This window comes from Artemia sp. Qi Xiang Cuo, chromosome 7 (genome assembly GCF_049724085.1).
Source record: "Artemia sp. Qi Xiang Cuo chromosome 7, ASM4972408v1, whole genome shotgun sequence".
NCBI lineage: Eukaryota > Metazoa > Arthropoda > Branchiopoda > Anostraca > Artemiidae > Artemia > Artemia sp. Qi Xiang Cuo.
The window spans coordinates 81059001-81072103 of record NC_142800.1 but is presented as its reverse complement, the minus strand read 5'-3'; the positions used below and the strand labels follow the sequence as shown (position 1 = coordinate 81072103).

General features: G+C 37.4%; 1 pseudogene; it reads left to right on the top strand.

The window, feature by feature from the left end:
* The first annotated feature begins 2151 nt into the window (after nt 1-2151).
* LOC148950751 (5.8S ribosomal RNA) lies at nt 2152-2306 on the top strand (annotated as a pseudogene).
* The last annotated feature ends 10797 nt before the right edge of the window (nt 2307-13103 follow it).

The following is a 13103-nucleotide window of genomic DNA, read 5'->3' as shown; positions in this document are numbered from 1 at the left end:
GGTCTAAACAACAACAACAACTAAAAATAATACATTATACCCACATCAATCTTTACTATAAAAATGTCAAGCCTTCCAATCACTTTCGACTATTAAAAAGGGCACTAGGCCTTTCGGTTTCCAATCGAATGAGCCCTTTTGGAAACGACAAAGCTTACTATAAACACCTTATATGTCCCCAGGGCATAAATTACAACCCTTACCCTAAGGTCTTCTAGGGTGGTTGTCATCCTCTAACACCGAATTTCCAGAACTTTCAACTAGGTTAAACAAAATGGCTATCTCAAATTTTGATTAGATGTGTTTGGGGAAATGTTGGGCGAGAGAGAGGCGGTAGTCGCTCTCCAATCACTTTCAACTATTAAAAATGGCACTAGCCCTTTCAATTTCCAATCAAATGAGCCCTTTTGAAGTTTCTACGACAACGCTTTCAATAAAAACCTTATATGCCCCCAGGGAATAACTTACAACCCTTGCCCTGAGTGCTGGGGGGGGGGGGTCATTCCTCACCAGGCCCGGACACTGGAAGGATTGACAGCGTGAGAGCTCTGTCTTTAGTCAGGGGGGGGTGGTGCATGTCCATTATTAGGTAGTTGAGATAAGTTTCTTGTTAATTACGATAAATAAAGATACACAATACAGATACATATAAGATTGATAAGATTTTTGGATCGCTCTTATAATATGGAAAATTGGCATCTAGCCATTTGAGAGTGAGCAATAACAGGTCGGTGAGGCACTGACCGGTCCTGGGCAGCACGCGAGAGAAACTGGAAGAATCAGAGAGTCCTCACTGGCAGTTAGGACTGGCTCCCCGCTGAGCCTCTTAAGTGGGGGTTAGGTTGGACTTCACTGATAACAAAAAACAAGGACTCCAGCTGAATCGCATGTACTGCTAGTTCGTCGTGGACGAACAGTAACGGTTGCAAAACAGCCCTTAGATAATAAAGAGTTAATTAGTGCTTGAGACAGTCGGACTTATCGACAGGTCCTATTTCGGGTCGAGCGGTTGTGTTGTGTAAGCATTTAACAATATTAAATGGCGATGACTTCCAATTAGTACAAAGTTGACAGTCTGTTACACAGTGGACTGAGCAGTCTAGTTTTAGAAACTAGAGGGAGAATAGTATAAGAGGGTTCAAGTTGTTTTGTCTCCGAGGGAGGCGTGATCAACGTTACCTGGTGGGGGGGGTGTGTTTCTCACGTATGTTATCCGTGTGCAGCATCAGTCATGGGGGCCATTCGTTGAACAAAAGGAGTGCTCAACGGAGTCTTGAGGAATGGGAGCTTTGGGGCAGTTATTGTGGGGATGATTGCCTCAAAGTTTGGTTTGTTACTAATGGATAAATGGGGAGACTATTGACTGTGGCACTACCTGAGCTGGCTCTGTAGTTGGGGCTCTCAGAGGAGTAGAGCATGTAAAGGCTGTTAAGGTAACAAATCTCAAAGGAATCGCTATGACGTCATGATGAATGAACCAACACTGAGGTGATTGTTGTTGCCCCAGCAGCATATTTGTGTGGGGGGCCACGAGATGATGACTGGGTATTGTCTTGAGGTCTTGGTGTCTGTATCCATTACAATGATGGAGGGTTTGCTTTTGGCAGCAACAAGAGATTATATCTTGCTCTGTAGTGGGGGCTCTCTGAGCCTGCAAAGGTGGTGAGAAATATTTGTAGTTGTGTATGAGGGCAAAATTCATGCCATCTGAAATAGTGTACATTAGATGACGAACCCGGTGGTAGATGCTGTCCCAGAACCAGTTTGGTGGGGCTCGGGTCGCACTCTCTACTATTCCCGAGGGCCCAAGTGGTGCAAGACGAAGGGATTGGTTTGGTCAAAAGAGAGGCGCGTGAGTCCTCAGGTGAGCCAAAGTCTTGCACTGCGATTGCACTAATGTAGCATTGATTTTGCAAGCAATAAGCCAACATGCTCTTGAACTCTCGATGTATATTTTCTACGTGTGAATTCGTAGTGAAAAATATTCATTTGGGGACTAGAGTGGCTCTATGATTCCATGATCATGGATTCCATTCCGCGAGACTAAAGGGAGTGAAGGTGAGCTTGCCCCAATATAGCTTGGCTTGAGGTGTGCAAGGGTGCAATTGTATTGGCCTTGTTTGAGTGAGAATTTGAAACATTCATTAGAATGACACTGGAGGATGGATCACTTGGCTCACATTACTAAGACGAACGCAGCTAGACGCGTGATTCCATGCGAACTGCAGGACACATGGAACGTCTATATTTTGAACGCAAATTGCATGTCCAGCCATTGAGCTTGGACGACGTCTGGCTGAGAGATGGATGTTGCTATTATACTGCATTGTTTACCATCACTGCGAGGCTCCTTGCTACTCTTTGTTGTTGATTACAACTTATAGAGACTGTAAGCGATCTCGTCCAGTTTTGTATCAACTGTTGATGTTGAGAGAATTTGGTGAGAGGTATTGGTCTCGTTATGCTGGTCTCATTTGCCTGGAGGAATGTTTGGAGGAATGGAATTGTTTGGAGGAATGGTGGGCGTGAGAGGGGGGTTAGTTACCCTCCAATCACTTTCGACTATTACAAATGGTACTAGCCCTCTCAATTTCCAATTGTATGAGCCCCATTTGAAGTTTTACAACAACTCTATCTATAAAAATCTTATATGCCTTCAGGGCAGAACTTACATCCTTTGCCCTTGGGGCTGTGGGAGGTTTGTCATCCTTAAATACATAATTTCCAGAACTTTCAACTATGTTGAACAAAATGGCTATCTCTAAACTTTGATTGAATATTTTTGGGAAAATGGTGGGCGTAAGAGGGGAGTTAATTACTCTCCACTCACTTCCGACAATTAAAAAGGGCAATTTCAATTTCCAATCAAATGAGCCCTTTTTGAAATTTCTATAACAATTTTCTATATAAACTTTATATGCCCCCAGGGCATAAATTACAACCCTTGCACTGAAGGCTCTGAGGGGTTATCATCCTAAATGACCTAATTTCAAGAACTTTCAACTACGTTGAACAAAATGCATATCTCAAAATTTTTGATTGTATGTGTTTGGGAAAATGGTGGGCATGAGAGGGGCGTTAGTCGCTCTCCAATCACTTTCAACTATTAAAAAAGACACTAGCCCTTTCAATTCCCAATTGAATGAGCCGTTTCAAAGTTTCTACGCTTTCAATAAAAACCTTATATGCCCCCAGGGCATAACTTACAACCCTTGCCATGAGGGCTGTGGGGGGAGGGGTTGTCAACCTTAAAGACCTAATTTCCAAAACTTTCCACTACGTTGAATAAAATGTCTATCTAAAAATTTTGATTGGATGTGTTTGGGGGAAAGGTGGGTGTGAGAGGCGGGGGTTAGTTGACCTCAAATCACTTTCGACTATTAAAAAGGGTACTAGCCATTTGAATTTCAAATCAAAAGAGGTCTTTTACAAGTTTCTACAACAACACCTTCTATAAAAACCATATATGCCCCCAGGGCATAACTTAAAACCCTTGCCCTGAGGGCTGTAAAGGAGTGTCCTCCTCAAAAACATATTTTCTATATGGAAATCAATTACGCTGAACAAAATGACTATCTCAAAATTTTGATTGGATGTGTTTGGGGGAAAGATGGGCTTGGAGGGGGGGGGGCTAGTTGCCCTCCAATCACTTTCGACTATTAAAAAGGCGCTAGCCCTTTGAATTTCCGATCGAATGAGCCTTTTTTAGTTTGTACGACAACGCCTTCTATAAAACCATTATATGCCCCCAGGGCATTACTTGTAACCCTTGCCATGAGGGTTATGGGACATTGTCCTCCTCATATACATATTTTCTATCTCGAAATCAATTACGCTGAAGAACAGGTATACCTACACATTTGTATGGGCGGGGTTGGGGGACATGCGGGGCGTGGGGGGGGGCGATTTGCCCTTCAGACCTTTTTAACTGTAAAAAAGGGTACTATCCCTTTGAAGTTCTAATAGAATGAGCCTTTTTTGAAGTTTCTACGACAACACCTTCTATAAAAAACCTTATATGCCCCCAGGGCATAACTTAAAACCCTTGCCCTGAGGGTTGTGGGGGAGTGTCCTCCTCAAAAACATATTTTCTAGATGAAAATCAACTACGCTGAACAAAATGGCTGTCTCAAAATTTTGATTGAATGTGTGGGGGAATGATGGGCGTGGGGGGGCTAGTTTCCCTCCAATCACTTTCGACTGTTAAAAGGGCACTAGAACTCTCGATTTCCAATCGAATAAGCCCCTTTTGAAGTTTCTACGACGACCCTTTCCATATGAAGTGCCCTGCTCTAAAGCATAAATGATGCATTGTGCCAACATCGTTCTTATATGTCCTCAGGGCATAACTTAAAACCCTCACCCCGAGGGTTATGATACGAAACGCCCGGGGATGGAGGGAAAAAAAACATTGTGCCCACATTTTTCATTACTTAGGCAGCGCTATCACGCTGCCTATGATTAGAAATAAGGACTGGTCGTATGTCTACTCTTCTTATTCTATATTTCACTAATTCATTATCCTCTGTCTCACTTGCCTTGCTATTGGGAGCTTTCTTTAGGGCAGCAGCTTGACTTGATATATATATATATATTTTTTTTGAGTTGGTTTGGGTTTGTTATTTACTGTACCAGCCGCATATACTTTATTTTTGTGCACATCAATTATATCCTTCCTTTTAAGATGGTATGTAAATGTCGTGGTAGAGACTCCCTTAACCTTTAGAGACACTTTGCAGAAATTGCACCTGATACTTTCTGTGATTCCTTTTTCAAATGGGATACCCAGAGAGATAGCTTAGAAGTTTTAGTTGGAACATCCAAGTCGTCATCAGAAGATGACATCATGCTTTTCTTAGCACATAGGTTTTGTTGGCACAATATTCAGCGTAGTTTTGTTGGTACAATAAGCCAAAGAATCTGTCTGCTTATAAAAGCAAAATGACATATCCCAACTACGGTTTCATAACAACTTGGACCATTTGAAGGACATTATTAATTTTTACGGGAATTAGCTTGTCTATAATTGGTATTTATGAGACAGATACATGAAATAATTCACCGCTTAGTGTTAATTTTTTGATTTTTTTTGCTGTATGGTAAAAAATACTGTGTTCACCAGAAGATTGGTATCCTACTGAATGAGAAAAGTATATCAGCATTTTATAAGAATTTGTCCCTTCCAGAAAAACAGCTAGTTTCAACTCTAGACTTTTCCTTGAAAGGATTTCTATTGAATTTAGAGATGATTTTAGTAACATGAGAAAAAGTATATTTGGCTATCTTGTTATGTTGATGCAATAAAGATTTTCTAGCGAAAACTTATATTTCTACTGGACAAGACTTCAATACATTTACATTGCTCTCTGGCTAAGCATTTAAGAGAATTTTACAAATTAATAATGAGTATTTACCATGTATAGATCAGCACGGTAATCGTAGCAAGTCAATGTTATTTAGCAACATAAGTTCCATAAAAACAGTTAGATTAAAGTTCTCGCGGCTAAAGGTGCAAATTATTTCCCATGTAATGTAGGAGACAGAGGCCCTACCCCACAGTTCATATAATTATCCAGTAAGCTTATCGCAGATCATTTCTGGTCTTCGTTCTCGGTGCGAACAAAAAGCTCCTCCCACTTCTTTCTGCATTAGCGGGTTAGTCTGTTTCCGATTGTTTCCAACAAAGTGCATTATTCGTAATAGCGGGTTTCCACTTGTTTCCGATTAGATCACAGTCTGACTTGTCTACCAGTGAAAAGATCTGATGCCGCTTATGTTTCTATCTGCAAAAACGTTCTCTGGAGCACTCGCGCCTTGGTCCGGGTTTTTATAATGGGTGAGATAGGGAAAGATCATACTGGATAATCATATGAACTGTGCCCTACCCCTACCACTAGAACCAGGATACACAGTAATAAGTGATTTGCTTGTATCCTGCTTCTCCTGGACAGTAACTGTGCAACTTTCCTGCTCAATTGATGGAATAATATACAGTAAGCAATACGTCGTTTTAGTGGAACTAAACTGCACCTTTACCGTCTTAATATTCAGGGGCAGATCTAAAGTAAACTCTCTGGTGAGGCCTAATGTGACAAGGCCACCAATGAGCAAAATCTTGGGTGGACCCAATGTGACAAAGGTACCAATAATTGACCATATTGCCAAATTTATTCTACAAAAGGAGTGAAAAAAAGAAAAACAGTTAAGGAATGAGGGTGCAGGAAAAAATCTTGGAGGGGGGAGCCGGGCCCTCCCTGGATTCACCACTGCTAACACTTACGCAAATACCTACTATTATCTGACTCCTAGTCCATAATTCTGCCTAGCTGAAACAATCAAGCAGCACTATTAGATGCGCTTGACAGACTGAGTTTCATCATTTTACTTACGTTCCAATTCTAGAAATCGCATGAGGCGTAACCACGCTTCTACACAATTTCAAATTATGGTTTAAAAATCATTTTGTAAGTTCAAAATTATCAAATATCTCATTCTCGTATTACTTAAATAAAATCAGAAACAGAAGAAAAACAGGTAGGAAAAAAAACAGATACAGGACGAAATACCTATTATAAAAACAGAAACAGAACAGAACAGGTAAATAAAAAACAGGTCTTCTGTTTCTGTTCTGTTTCTGTTTTGTTGCATAAACAGAACAGAAACAGGTACTTTAAAAACAGAACAGAAACAGTGTCCATGCTTAATCGGGATTGAATTGCCTGAAGGATCTTTTCGTGAGAAGGAGGGATTTTTTCGTGGAGGTGGAGCCAGATTTCCTGGCATCATCTAAAATAAATCAGAAATTAAATACAAAAAACGATTTTTTCAACTAAAAGTAAGGAGCAACAACAAAACTTAAAACAAACAGAAATTATGATGGATATGAGGGGATCGCCCCCTTCCCAAAAACTTTCTCTTTAAACTAAAGTTTAAATTTTGTCCCAATTCTTTAAGATTGAATCCTGATCCTGAACCACAAGGATCATTTAATTCGAACATTAAGAAGCTATTTTTAAAATGCTAAAAAAAATAGCAGGGAGAGTGAGTTGTTGAGGAGGGGGCATCCCCACCCATCATATACGTAATCATTTCTGTTTGTTTTAAGTTTTAGTCTTGCTCCTTACTTTCAGTTGAAAAAAACTGTTTTTTTTATTTAATGGTAATACCAAAGCGATGTTCATATTTAACTCTGGAACGGTGTCAGCCGATATAAGTAAATAATTCAAGAATCGATACATCATAAAAATGGCTGATCATTTTTATTACCATAAAGCTATCAAAAACATTTGTCCATTTGTTTGAAAGAATAAAAAAAAGACTCTAGCACCATCAAGTAAGATAATATTTATTAGGACACCATTCTTCTCGAGTCGTTTATTACTAGTATACTGAATGGAGGTTTAATGAAAAGGAAATGGCTAATTAAATCGAATTACCAAGGAATTGGACTCTCATATCGTAAATTCTAATATATTTTTATTCAAGGATGAATAATAAGATATATTACAAGTCGTAAATGTTTTAGTGGTAACCAAATGTTTTTAATTCATCCAGGCAAAACTTGAATTAACTTTTAAATTATTCCGGCAAATTTTAATTAAATTTTGTTTTATTATTATGTTTATTCCGGCAACTCTACCCTCATAGTTTGGTAGCTTGTGCCATATTATTGTACTTCACTGAGCTGCATCCATAAGAATGTGCACCCCTCCCAGGCTACACTCTCCCTTTTTATATAACTTACAAGTAATAATTTTCCAAACTCTGAGTTTTTTTGAACACTTTAATCTAAAGTATTGAAACTGTTCCTTTTCAAACAGTTCGTGGTAACGAACTGTAAGTAAGGAGCGACCCGGCTCAGTAGTAACCGAAACTATAAAAAACGTAATTTTGATACTTACCCATCAAAATTTACGCGCCAGAGAAAATTTGCCTTATTTTCGAAAAAAGGGGGAAACAACCCCTAAAAGTCATAGAGCTTTAATGAAAACCACACCATCAGATCCAGTGTATCAGAGCACCCTACTAAGGAGGTTTCAAGCTCCTATCTGCAAAAATCGGGAATTTTGTATTTTTTGCCAGAAGGATGATCACGGATGCTTTTTTTTCCAGGGGTGATCGTATCGATCCAATAGTCCTAGAATATCGTAAGAGGACTCATACGAACGTAAATTAAAAGTTCTAGTGCCCTTTTTAAGGGACCAAAAAAATTGGAGGGCAACTGGACCCCTTCCCACGCTCATTTTTTTCCCGAAGTCGCCCAATTAAAACTTCGAGATAGCCATTTTGTTCAGCATAGTCGAAAATCTAATTAATATGTCTTTGAGGATGAAATAATCCCCCACTGTTCCCGGGGGAAGGGCTGCAAGTTATAAACTTTGCCCATTGTTTACATTTAGTATTGGTTATAGGGAAGTATACAGGTGTTCTCAGGAGGAATTTTTTTCTAGTGGGGGGTCGCGGTTAGAGTAGGGGTTACAAGGGGGATCTTTCCATGGAGGATATTTCCTTGGGGGAAGGGGTATTTCTATGAAGGGGCATCAATGGGGGAAGGGGCGTCAGATTTCCCAGCATTATTTAAAAAACGATCAGAAATTAAATACAAAAACAAGTTTTTTTTCAACTGAAAGTAAGGAGCAACATTAAAATTTAAAACGAACAGAAATTATTATGTCTATGAGGGTGTTCGCCTCTAGTCAATACCTCGCTCTTTGCGCTAAAGTTTTTTTAGTTCTTTCAAAAGAGCTATGTATTCTAATTAACCGGCCTTTGTGAATCAGGGGTTTGTGATTCGAACAAAATTCGAAATTTAGCGTAAAGAGCGAGGTATTGACTAGGGAGCGAACTCCCTAATATACGTAATAAAAACATACGAATATAGAAATTCGTTACGTAGCCTAAGTCAATTCGTAAGTTACGTCAGAACAAAATTTCGGGAAAGCAATTAGCCAAAAAAAAAAAAAATTAATATGCGGATTTCGTTTTAATTATTCATGTACGGTGAGCCAAAATCAAAGCTGCATTAATTATAAAACGTCCAGAAATTAGGTAAACAAACAAGTTTTTTTAACTGAAAGTAAGGAACGACATTAAAACTTAAAACGAAAGAAATTATTCCGAATATGAAAGGGGCTGTCCCCTCCTCAACGCATCACTCTTTACGTTGAAGTTTGACTCTATCTCACAGCTTTATTTTTTAAAACAATGAAAAACTTTAGTGTAAAGAGCGAGAAGTTGAGGAGGGGACAGCCCCTTTCATATACGAAAAAATTTCTGTTCGTTTTAATGTCGCTCCTTACTTTCAGTTAAAAAACATGTTATTTTTTGTTAATTTTAGACGGAATGTCATTTCGCCAACTTGTTCTAAGTTCGCCAACTTGCGCTGCAGCAAGTTGGCGAAGCTGGGAGCTGAATAGGATGGTGAAAGATAGATTACTGTCATCTCGCAGCACCGAGATTACAGGCATAGTTCGAAAACTTCCTGTGATTCAAAGGGGATTATAGATTAATTTCCACCTCGTCCCCCTCAAACCTCCTTCTATATCTAAATTCAGGACATTCAGGATATTTTGGCATAAAAAGAAAACCCTTTTTGAGGTTCAAGTACACATTCCCCATTTACTTACAGCCCGATTGACCCTCTTCAATAAAGGCTGATATGTAATTATTAACCATTTTACATCATGGTTGCTGCAGTAGCTGCAACCTACTGCAGTACCTAAGTAGCTGCAATTTTTAACCTATGGTGTTTTTTCTACTACGTCAAAAATCACGATTAACAGCCAAAATTTGAGCGATTTTGAACTTGATTTTTTTTTCTTCTGATAATTTCTGGTTAAAGAAAAACAAAAAAAGGCTTTGCTCTGAAAACAAAAATGTCCTTACCTTTTTTTTTACGTTTTCTTATAGTATTTTGGAAAAAAATTAAATCACTTTATTCGAATCACTTTATTCATATATATATATATATATATATATATATATATATATATATATATATATATATATATATATATATATATATATATATATATATATATATATATATATATATATATATATATATATATATATATATATATATATATATATATATATATATATATATATATAATAAAGTCAACTTGCTACGTGATCAAACAGTTCTTGGTAACGAACTGTAAGTAAGGAGCGACCCGGCTCGATAGTAATCCTAACTCTAAAAAACAGTTTTGACACCAATAGATAGATCAAAAGAATCAGATTTTTATGCTGATTTCAAACATGTAAGTTTTATCAAGTTTACTCTTACCCATCAAAAGTTACACGCCTGGGAATATTTGCCTTAGTTTAAAAAAAAAGGGGGAACAACCTCTAAAAGTCATAGAAATTTAATGAAAATTACACCATCAGATTCAGCGTATCAAAGGACCTTACTATAGAAGTTTCAAGCTCCTATAACGCGTTCATACGCGTTATAACGCGTTCACTTTGCGTTGGATGGAATTTCCACGAAGAAGCTTTCCGTGAAGGGGAGGGATATATTTCATAGAGAGTGAGTCAGATTTACCGGCATTATTTGAAAAACGAAAAGAAATTATTCCATATATGAAGAGTTACCCCCTCCTCAATACCTTACTCTTTACGCTAAGGTTTGACTGTTTACTGAAACTAACTGAAACACGGGGGCCATTTATTTAGAATAGGAAGCTTTTTTTGAAGTGCTAACAGCTTTAGCGTAAAGAGCAAGGTACTGAGGAGGGGGCAACCCTACAATTATGGAATAAATCTGCCTAAATTAATATACAAATTTTGTTTTAATTTTTCATGTACGCCGAGCAAATTTCGAAACTATATTAGTTGAAAAACTTTCAGAAACTAAATAAAAAAAAGTTTTTTTTTTTACTGAAAATAAGGAGTGACATTAAAACTTAAAACGAACAGAAATTATTCCGTATATGAAAGGGACTGTCCCCTCTTCCACGCCTTGCTCCTTATGCTAAAGTTTTTATTGTTTTTAAAAGTAGAGTTGTGACAAAGAGTTAAAATTTAGCGTAAAGAGCGAGGCGTTAAGGAGGGGGCAGCCCCTTTCATATACTTTCAGTTAAAAGAAAAAAACTTGTTTTTTTAATTTATTGACTTACATAAACAAGTTTAAAAAGGACAGGTTTTTATTAAAAAACAAAGTTTTTTTGCATAAAAACAAACAATGACACTAAAACTTAAAAAAATTACACACTTATTCTAAATGTTTGTGGGCTGCTACTCTGTCAATCCCACTGTGCCTAACGTTAAAGTACGCCAACGTTAAGGTGCTCTAACGCCAGAAACACTAACGCTTGTGCTTTATGAGAGCATGGAAGATTGTGATACATAAGCCCTTTTCGTTTGTACAATTGTACAAATCTATTGTCTTTCAAATCGCTGAACTGAAAAGTTTACCTCGTAAAGCAAATGCATATGAAGTATTGCGATGCAGTTTAAATTTGACCCAAAGAGTGGGGGATCAAGGAGCTCAAAGCCTTCCCATTAGAATAACTAGTGCTTATATATCATAGCGACCACACTCAAGAAGTGAAGTTAAGTTAATCCTAATGAAATATGCCAAAATATTATGAGAATATAATACTTTACTAACAAAATTATGGAATCTACAGAGGAAAACTATGGAAAGCAGGTGGCTCAGAACACATTATATTAAATACCTAACCTAACCAAAATACCAACTCTATATATGAAATGTTTAATTAAAATATACCTACATAGTAGTTTATCTCGCTGAGCCAAAGCTAGTTATCTCAGAATGTAGCCAGACAAACCGGTTCTATTCAGACCAAGAACTTGCACGTGGTCCCTATAATACATAAAACCCAATGGCTTATTGTCTGTAAAATTTTTAAGGTCACTGTTTAATTTCATTTAAAAAATACTTTTGCTTTTGAAACAATAAAAATAGACCAAACAAATATAATAAAAAGATATATATAAATAAAACGAATTGGGGATTTACGTCTTAATATAGTTTCAGGTGTGATTTCAGCCATAAACTGAACGTAAAGGCCAGGTGATGTATGTTTAATGCAAAACGAAAGGTCTAAAACTACCCCAAAGACAAAAAAGACAAATAAATGAGTCCATCAATTCTTCTTTTCTTTGTGATGCATTTACAAGGGATTATTTTCGTGGCTATGAAAATATTAGCTCAGGGTTACCGTGACTACGTTATATTTAATGATTCTCTGAAAACCTCTATTCTCCAAGTGAACAAAAGAGTCGATCTTTTTCCGAATGTCCTGAATTTGACATGAACAAATGTTACATTGCTCTCAAAGGAAACCAAATCCTATCACGCGAATTTTCACTAACGAACCCTGTCTCCAACTTCCTATCAGCTTTCAAAACGATCGGTGGTCTCTTTTATTTGGAATTCACCCAATCAGTCCCCCAAGATTAAACATACCGACGGCAGGGGCTTAGACTAGGATCGAAACTAAGGTCACAGTGAGTGGTCGAATTGTAAATTTTCAAATACATTCCCTCGTCTCCGTATGGAGAATTGACTTTTGCTTTGTACTTAATCATATAAATAATACCGTGAGAAATCAAAACGCAAGAAATACAAAGCAAAATTTTTGTAATTGTTTTTTGCAATTACTTAAATAGGTGTTAAATTTGAAACATTTTTTTTACCCAGTAATGTAAAAGAAAGGAATTCTAATGATCTGTCAGACTTCATTAATCAAATCAAGAGGATAAATAGCCGTATACTCCAGGATAAGTACCTTCTAAATCCAGGATTTAGCCAACATACAAGGGGAAAATCCACTAGAGTTGCTCAAGTATGCATTAGAGGGGGAGCTCAAAATTCCCTATATTTCGCCTACTTTCAATCTTTTTGTTCAATTTCAATTACTTTGCAAATTCACCCCCATAACTAAATTCTAACGTAAGTGGTTCAAGCGCTTATCAATATTCCTCTGAGAACCTCCACTGAGCCCCCTAGTTTATCTTTATCTACTGTGTGGCATTTTTAAAGGTATTAATTAAAAAAAACGTTTTCCACAAAATAACTTTTTTCAAAGAAAAGTAAAGAACTTCATTAAACAAAAAATGAGCAAAAAGAA